This window comes from Momordica charantia, unplaced genomic scaffold, assembly GCF_013281855.1.
Source record: "Momordica charantia cultivar OHB3-1 unplaced genomic scaffold, Mcharantia_2.0 BLBB01000183.1, whole genome shotgun sequence".
NCBI classification, from domain to species: Eukaryota; Viridiplantae; Streptophyta; class Magnoliopsida; order Cucurbitales; family Cucurbitaceae; genus Momordica; species Momordica charantia.
In genome coordinates this window covers 5,444-12,024 of record NW_028275339.1, presented here as the reverse complement: position 1 = coordinate 12,024, position 6,581 = coordinate 5,444, and the positions used below count along the sequence as shown (strand labels likewise).

The 6,581-nt window shown below is 39.6% G+C and overlaps 1 long non-coding RNA gene across 1 annotated transcript; it reads left to right on the top strand.

Annotated features, from left to right (window-relative positions):
• The first annotated feature begins 3,909 nt into the window (after window positions 1-3,909).
• On the top strand, window positions 3,910-6,319 carry LOC111025705 (uncharacterized). Its single transcript, XR_015788171.1, has 3 exons — window positions 3,910-4,024; window positions 4,107-4,143; window positions 6,047-6,319. It is a non-coding gene; the product is annotated as an uncharacterized LOC111025705 (long non-coding RNA).
• Window positions 6,320-6,581: the final 262 nt, after the last annotated feature.

Below are 6,581 nucleotides of genomic sequence, written 5' to 3'. Positions count from 1 at the left end.
TAAGATATATCTCATAATAGACATATTAGGGAATGTCTTAGGACTTTGAACTTGCTTAGACATAAGTAAAGTGAGAAGCGTAGTCGTTAGTTTCTAAAGTAAAATGCATATTGTCCTTAGCATGTCCTTGATTCTTTGTTGGCTAACTTGAAGTAATCGGGCTAGGTTTTTATCATTATAAGTCCAAATCCCAAATCCAAACCATTATTTGTGACCACTTCCCATTTTACAAGAATCACTCATTTCAACATTCACTATTCTTTAAAACTTCAGAGTTTGGAAATTATTTAGAAGTCCTTGAGGATCGATACTTGGATACTCCATCCATTTTATATTACTCTGACAGGTGTGCGCTTGCATCTATATAATTGTTACCACGCTTAGTGCGTGCGTTCAGCAAAAACGCCCAGTCAGATCTCCCCCATCTTACCTCATTTTTTGTTCCTTATTTCACCTTTTGTGCTAAAGCGTTTTTTCGCCCAGCATCTGTTCGGTTGTGTGTCTTCTTTTCTTGGAGTCATTTGTTTGCACTTATGCTTAATCGTTTATAGCTAGCACATACTACTTGATTTATTTTATTCTTTTATATTTGATATTATTGAGCACAAACTTTAAAATTTAACACTTAGTCCCTGTAGATCTCGACCATGTTATACTACAATCGACGGAGTAATGTACACTTACACTTCATTCACATCAGTTGTGGACACGCAATAGACTCCCACTCCAAGTGCAACTAACAAGGCCGCACCTCTTCCAAAGGGAGCCGCCATGATGCTTCGACCCCACTTTGTGCGTGGTTTGTAATGGCCACCCCCTTTAAAAGGCCACGCGTCAGCAGCCATAGCTGCAGCCGCGCCCCCATCCTTGAAGGACTGACTGGGCGTTTATGCTGAACGCACGCACTAAGCGTTGGTAACAATTATATAGATGCAAGCGCACACCTGTCAGAGTAATATAAAATGGATGGAGTATCCAAGTATCGATCCTCAAGGACTTCTAAATAATTTCCAAACTCTGAAGTTTTAAAGAATAGTGAATGTTGAAATGAGTGATTCTTGTAAAATGGGAAGTGGTCACAAATAATGGTTTTGGATTTGGGATTTGGACTTATAATAATAAAAACTAGCCCGAATTACTTCAAGTTAGCCATCAAAGAATCAAGGACATGCTAAGGATAGTATGCATTTTACTTTAGAAACTAACGACTACGCTTCTCACTTTACTTATGTCTAAGCAAGTTCAAAGTCCTAAGACATTCCCTAATATGTCTATTATGAGATATATCTTAGTTTTTGGATGGAAATAGTCGCAACCTCGGGTTAAGGTCCTATGTCTAGGCTACTTAAGCGGAACCCTTATGTCTAAGGCGCTCCTCTCCTCGGTTTAACCACTCAACAATGCAAATAAGCAACCTTTTCAGTATTGACTTGTTAAGACTTACAGTGGCCTTCTCTAAATCCTAACTTTTTGGGAAAACATGTTGAGCAATGAATGGAAAGCAAAAACACTACTTCTTAGCAACCTTTTTTAGACATAAAAGGCTAACTATCCATAACCGGGCTAGAGACGGAATTTAGAAAGTCATATTGAAGAAAATACAGCAAGTAAAATGGTTGAAGGAATGCATGTGTGAAAAACAAAAGTTAACTAACAGAGAGTTTTTATCGGGATTGAGAGCTTCGCCCTTCTCTTTCAAGCAAGGGAGAGTGTCACGTGCTCTTTCCTCCAAAAACACAACTCTCTTAACTAAAAATAAAGTAAAGGCAAAGGGAAGATAAGCAAAGTGCTAGATTTTTATAGATTTGAATAAGTAGAAAATAACTAAGTACAAATGGAAACAAAACAAAGCTCAATAAAAGAATGTAATGTGCTCGGGATTTAAAAACGAAAAGCAACTAATGAAAGCAACTCAAAAGTACTTAGAAAGCAACAAAGAAGCACTAAAAGTGATCAAGAGAAGAAGCAAGGCTTGATGATTTTGGTGGAGAAGTTGCTGGAATTTATAGCTGTGCAGAATTGGTTAGGGTAGGTCCTAAAACGATGGTGAATCACCCATTTCCAACTCTTTTGACTGACCAAATCGTGCTCAAACTGATAGTGGAACATTTCTTCTACACGTATGCATCGGTTGGAACCACCAAAACGCATTGGAAGACGCGTTTCATTAAGGGCAAAGTTGGAAGAAAACCAGTTTTTCTGCAGGCTTCCCAGGCGCCTGGCGCCTCCCATGATGCTTTTTTGTCTTTTTGCTTCTTTTGATTAATTTGCACTCCCCAATGGTCCTAAAATGTCATAAATACAATATAAGCCAACCACAAACCATAATATATGAATTTGCATGAATTGGAACTCAAACGATCGAGAAAAATCCGAAACAAAGCTGAAACATTGTAAAAACAGCATCTAAAACTTCTTTTTACGCATGTAAACAAGCGTAATCAAGGACCGTGCACGACAGGTGCAACCGTAGCTGCACCCCCCACCTTGAAGGCACAATCTGTTGTCCACATATATATACAACCCACCACAATTCCTTGCGAGTGACGGGTGTGCTTGATAAGGCTGAGCTTGCTTCCAAGTTTACTTGAGAAGGCAGCAAGAGGAGCCATATAAATACAAGGGTCCCCAAGCATAAGAGGGAAGTTCTCTTCCCTCCTTGGAAACTTTGCCATTTATTCGGTTTCCAATCAATTTTGTATACTGACTTAAGCATCAGAGTGTGTGCTGGATCCCGTCGGCATTAGCTCACCATTTTCTTTGTGTAGGTCATTTTCGAACCAGTCGTACGAGTCAAGATTCATCTTTTCCCTATTCACAACCCTGTAACACCATGACGTTATAGTAGTGCGACCTGCAAACTTTCGAGGACGAAAGTTTTTAAAGTGGGTAGTCTGTAACGCCTCGCGTTCTCGGAATAGTTTTATTTTAAGATTTAAATTGTGTCTTTGGATTTTTTTCCCTAAGCAGATAACTTAAATTCTTGTATTTTCTAAATTTAGAGTTCTAATTTAGGTAAGTTAGAATTAAATTAGAATTCGAGTTTTATTCAGTTGGATTAAGATATTTAAGTTTTCGAATTTTCAAACAGAATTTTAATTCAAACTTTTTGAATTTTATATGGGTTTTAAGATTAAGTTAGTTTCTTAGATAGTTTTTCCCAAACTTTTTAAAATGAGTTTCTTTTTTAAAAAGAAGAATTAGGAAGAAAAAAATCCACCACTTTTACTTTAGCCTATTTTTGTTGGTTATTTTTTGGGTTATTTTTGTTTGGAAAAGAAAAGAAAACAAAAGGGAAGTTAAAAAGAGAACAAAACAAAAACCAAAATAAGAAAAAAAAACCCTAAATCCCTTATTCTTTTTTCCTCCTTCTTCTTCCCTTTCCCTCTTGTTGCAGCCGTCGGTCTTTCCCCCACCCTTGACTTCTCTTCTGTGGCGATAACAGCACGGCAAACGACATCGGAAACCCACGCGCAACCTCTTCGGCCGTAGTAGTGACACGTTTTCCAGCATCTGCCATGGAGCAGATTTGCGCATGGCGTTTCTTCGGTGCCCAGTAAATATAAAAACAGCAGCCACGCGTCTCCAGTGGCTTTTGCAACAGACTCAGTGGTGGCGTGTGACCTTGCTGCAGCAGCGACGCTTGTTCTGGTTGAGACTCCGGCGACCTCGAATCCCACGACCAGCACGCATTTGGCTAAAATCCGGCAACCCCGAGCCCAGATTAACGATGCCCAGCGTGTTTGGTGACGTTTCCCAACCTGCGGTAACGTTCGGTATTGACCCACACCCATTTGAAGTGATTCTTGATACCCACTTGTGTTTGAAGCCAAATCTATGATACCAAACCCTTTCGGCATCCTTTCGGCACTTGCCTACACTCAAACGAAGGTTGATTCGAGTTACTCATCCTTTTCAGCACAGGACCAGCAAGCCCAAGGCTTTTCGAACTCAGTTTTGAAGTGCTGAGCTCTTTCGACATCGACCCACTCGCAACCCAAGTGATCTTAGCGTGAGTTAGTAGGTAACGACTCATCTAATTAAAGTGTGATTCAATTAAAGTGTTTTAGTTCGATTCTAACCCAAGTTTGGTTACTTTGGATTAGGAACCCTTCGGCGAGCTTAGTAGCGCATTAGGCCTTTGTTTAGTAGCTCTTACTTGAGGGATGGTTGTTCTTTGAAGCATGAATTGTTGTTGTTTGTGTGTGCGATGATTCGATTCTTTATAACTAATGCTATTGATCTATTGATGATGAGCTGTTGAATATATAGGTTGAATCTTGTATGTGAACATGTTAGATATAACATTTTTGTCTAAAATTGTTGGATGTGAATATATAGTTTCACCATGCTCTTAAAAGTTTTATGAATTGTTATGTGAAAAGTATGTTATGTAAAGCATGCGGAAATGTTATTTGTTGAAGCTTCTGTGTTCTCTATGTGTGAGCAGGTTAGTTGTTGTTTAAATTATCTGTTATTGAGATCCGTGATGCATTAAAATCATACTGGATGATTTGTTGTGGATAGACGTTGTAATTAGTTTGATTTGGGAGCTAGTACTAGAATCTTGGTTGGAGGCTAGAAATGATATGTGGAGTTTGGATGTTATGGAAGAAGAATAGGTGAGTGTCAGGGCCCCGGGTACAAAAGTCGGGGGTGATGCGTCACAAGTTGGGTGTCGAGGCTCCGGGTACAAAGTGTTGGGGGTTGATACGCCAATTTTGATAAGATAGGTGTCGAGGCTCCGGGTACAAAGGTTGGGCGCTGGCATGGTGAAACTAATTGTTGAGTAACTAGACTTTACTTGAAGGGATGTCTGAAGTATCGTTTGTGAATAGTTTGCGTGTGCTGTTGTGTGTCGATGGTTGTTACCTGCTTGTACGCTTTTAGTTTGTTGATAATATATCTTATTATTATCATCATTATTGATCAACTGTTAGAACCAAGCTTGTGTGTGTCATGAAATGTGTCATGAATAGTAAGCATGATTGGCTACGCTGAGTTTGATGTCGTTATTTTGCCTCGGATGATGTGATTAGAGAAAATAATGGATAGTGTTCTGCTGCCATGATTGGTTGTGTGTAATGCATGTTGATTATGTTGCTTATGTTTAGTCGAGTTTGTTGCGGAACTAACGTGCTGGATTGTTGTGAGGTGAATATTGATTTGTATGCTGTATACTGGATTGATGGGAGTTGAATCTTGCATGAGCAATGAATTAGAAGTATGTAGGGAATCTGGTGAGAGTTTCGTTCTGTTATGAAGTGAATGGGTGAGTATCAGGGTCAGAGGGCTGATATGTCACTAGAACTGGTATTGAGGCTCCGGGTACAAAGGCGAGGATCAATATGCCAACTTGGATAAAGATGAGTGTTGAGGCTTCGGTTGCAAAGGTCGAGGGTCGATGCCATGAGTCTTAGAGGAAGGCAAGTATTGGGGCATGAGAGGAAAGGACAAGGGCCAATAAGTTGCAAAGTGGTCGATGACTTAGCTATGTGTGGTTAGGGGTCGGTGCAATAGCTCGAGGCCTTGGGTACAAAGGTCAAGGAATCGAATGCCAAGTGCTATAGAGAAGTGTCGAGGCCCTGGGTACAAAGGTCAGGGGTCGATACGACTCGAAGGAATAAGTATTGGAGGAATAGGAAAGAGAACTAATGAGTTTAGAGAAGTGTCGATGCCTTGGCTATGCGTGGTCAAGGATCGACGCAACAGTTCGAGGTCTTGGGTACAGAGGTCAAGGGTCGAACGTGAAATGCAGTAGAGAAATGTCGAGGCCCTGGGTACAAAGGTCATGGGTCGATACGACTCGAAGGAGTAAGTCTTTGGGAAACAGGAAAACAGAACTAGTGAGTTAAGATTGGAGGATGGGTTTGGAATGTAGGTTGCATGTTCAGATATGTTTATATTTTTATTACGTAAAGTATGATGGTTGTTATGCATGTCGTTTGAACTTTCTGTGATAAGCATGCTGTTTGTGCGTCACCCTTCAGGTATGTACTGTTTACTGGGTACCGTGGTTGTACTCATCCCCTTATTTTTTCACCAGATTTTATAGATAACATGGTTACTCTTTGGATTGGTGGTGGCGAGGAGGAGGCTTGATCGAAAAAATCGTTAGTTGTGCTACGTACATTTAATTTCTTTTAGTTAGGATAGTTGCAGTTATTTCATCTTGTAGTTGAGTTGTTAGTGGTTGATTCTGTTTAGTTTTATGGTTTAAGGATGTTTTAGGTTGTCAGTTCACTACTCTTTGGGGTTATTAGTTTTGTTTAGCTTTTCGAACTGTGGGGTTGTAATCTATCAAGAATAATTATTAATACATTTGTCGTGTTGATATTCAATTAGCTTGTGCTTCGTTGTCATTCGAGATCTAAATTTTCATTAGTGGATAGTTATGGTTTATTTGAGAAGTTTGTATAAGGTGAAGTTATTATTAAATGGATTATCTGTAAGGGATTTGAGTTTTTGTTAAATCTTTATGTTGTTTTGTTTGTTCAAGTTCTCGTGAGTGTTGAAATCAGAGCAGCGTAGAGGAAGCGCGGTGGCTTTATTGTTTAGTCTTGTTGTTGAAGTTAATTTCT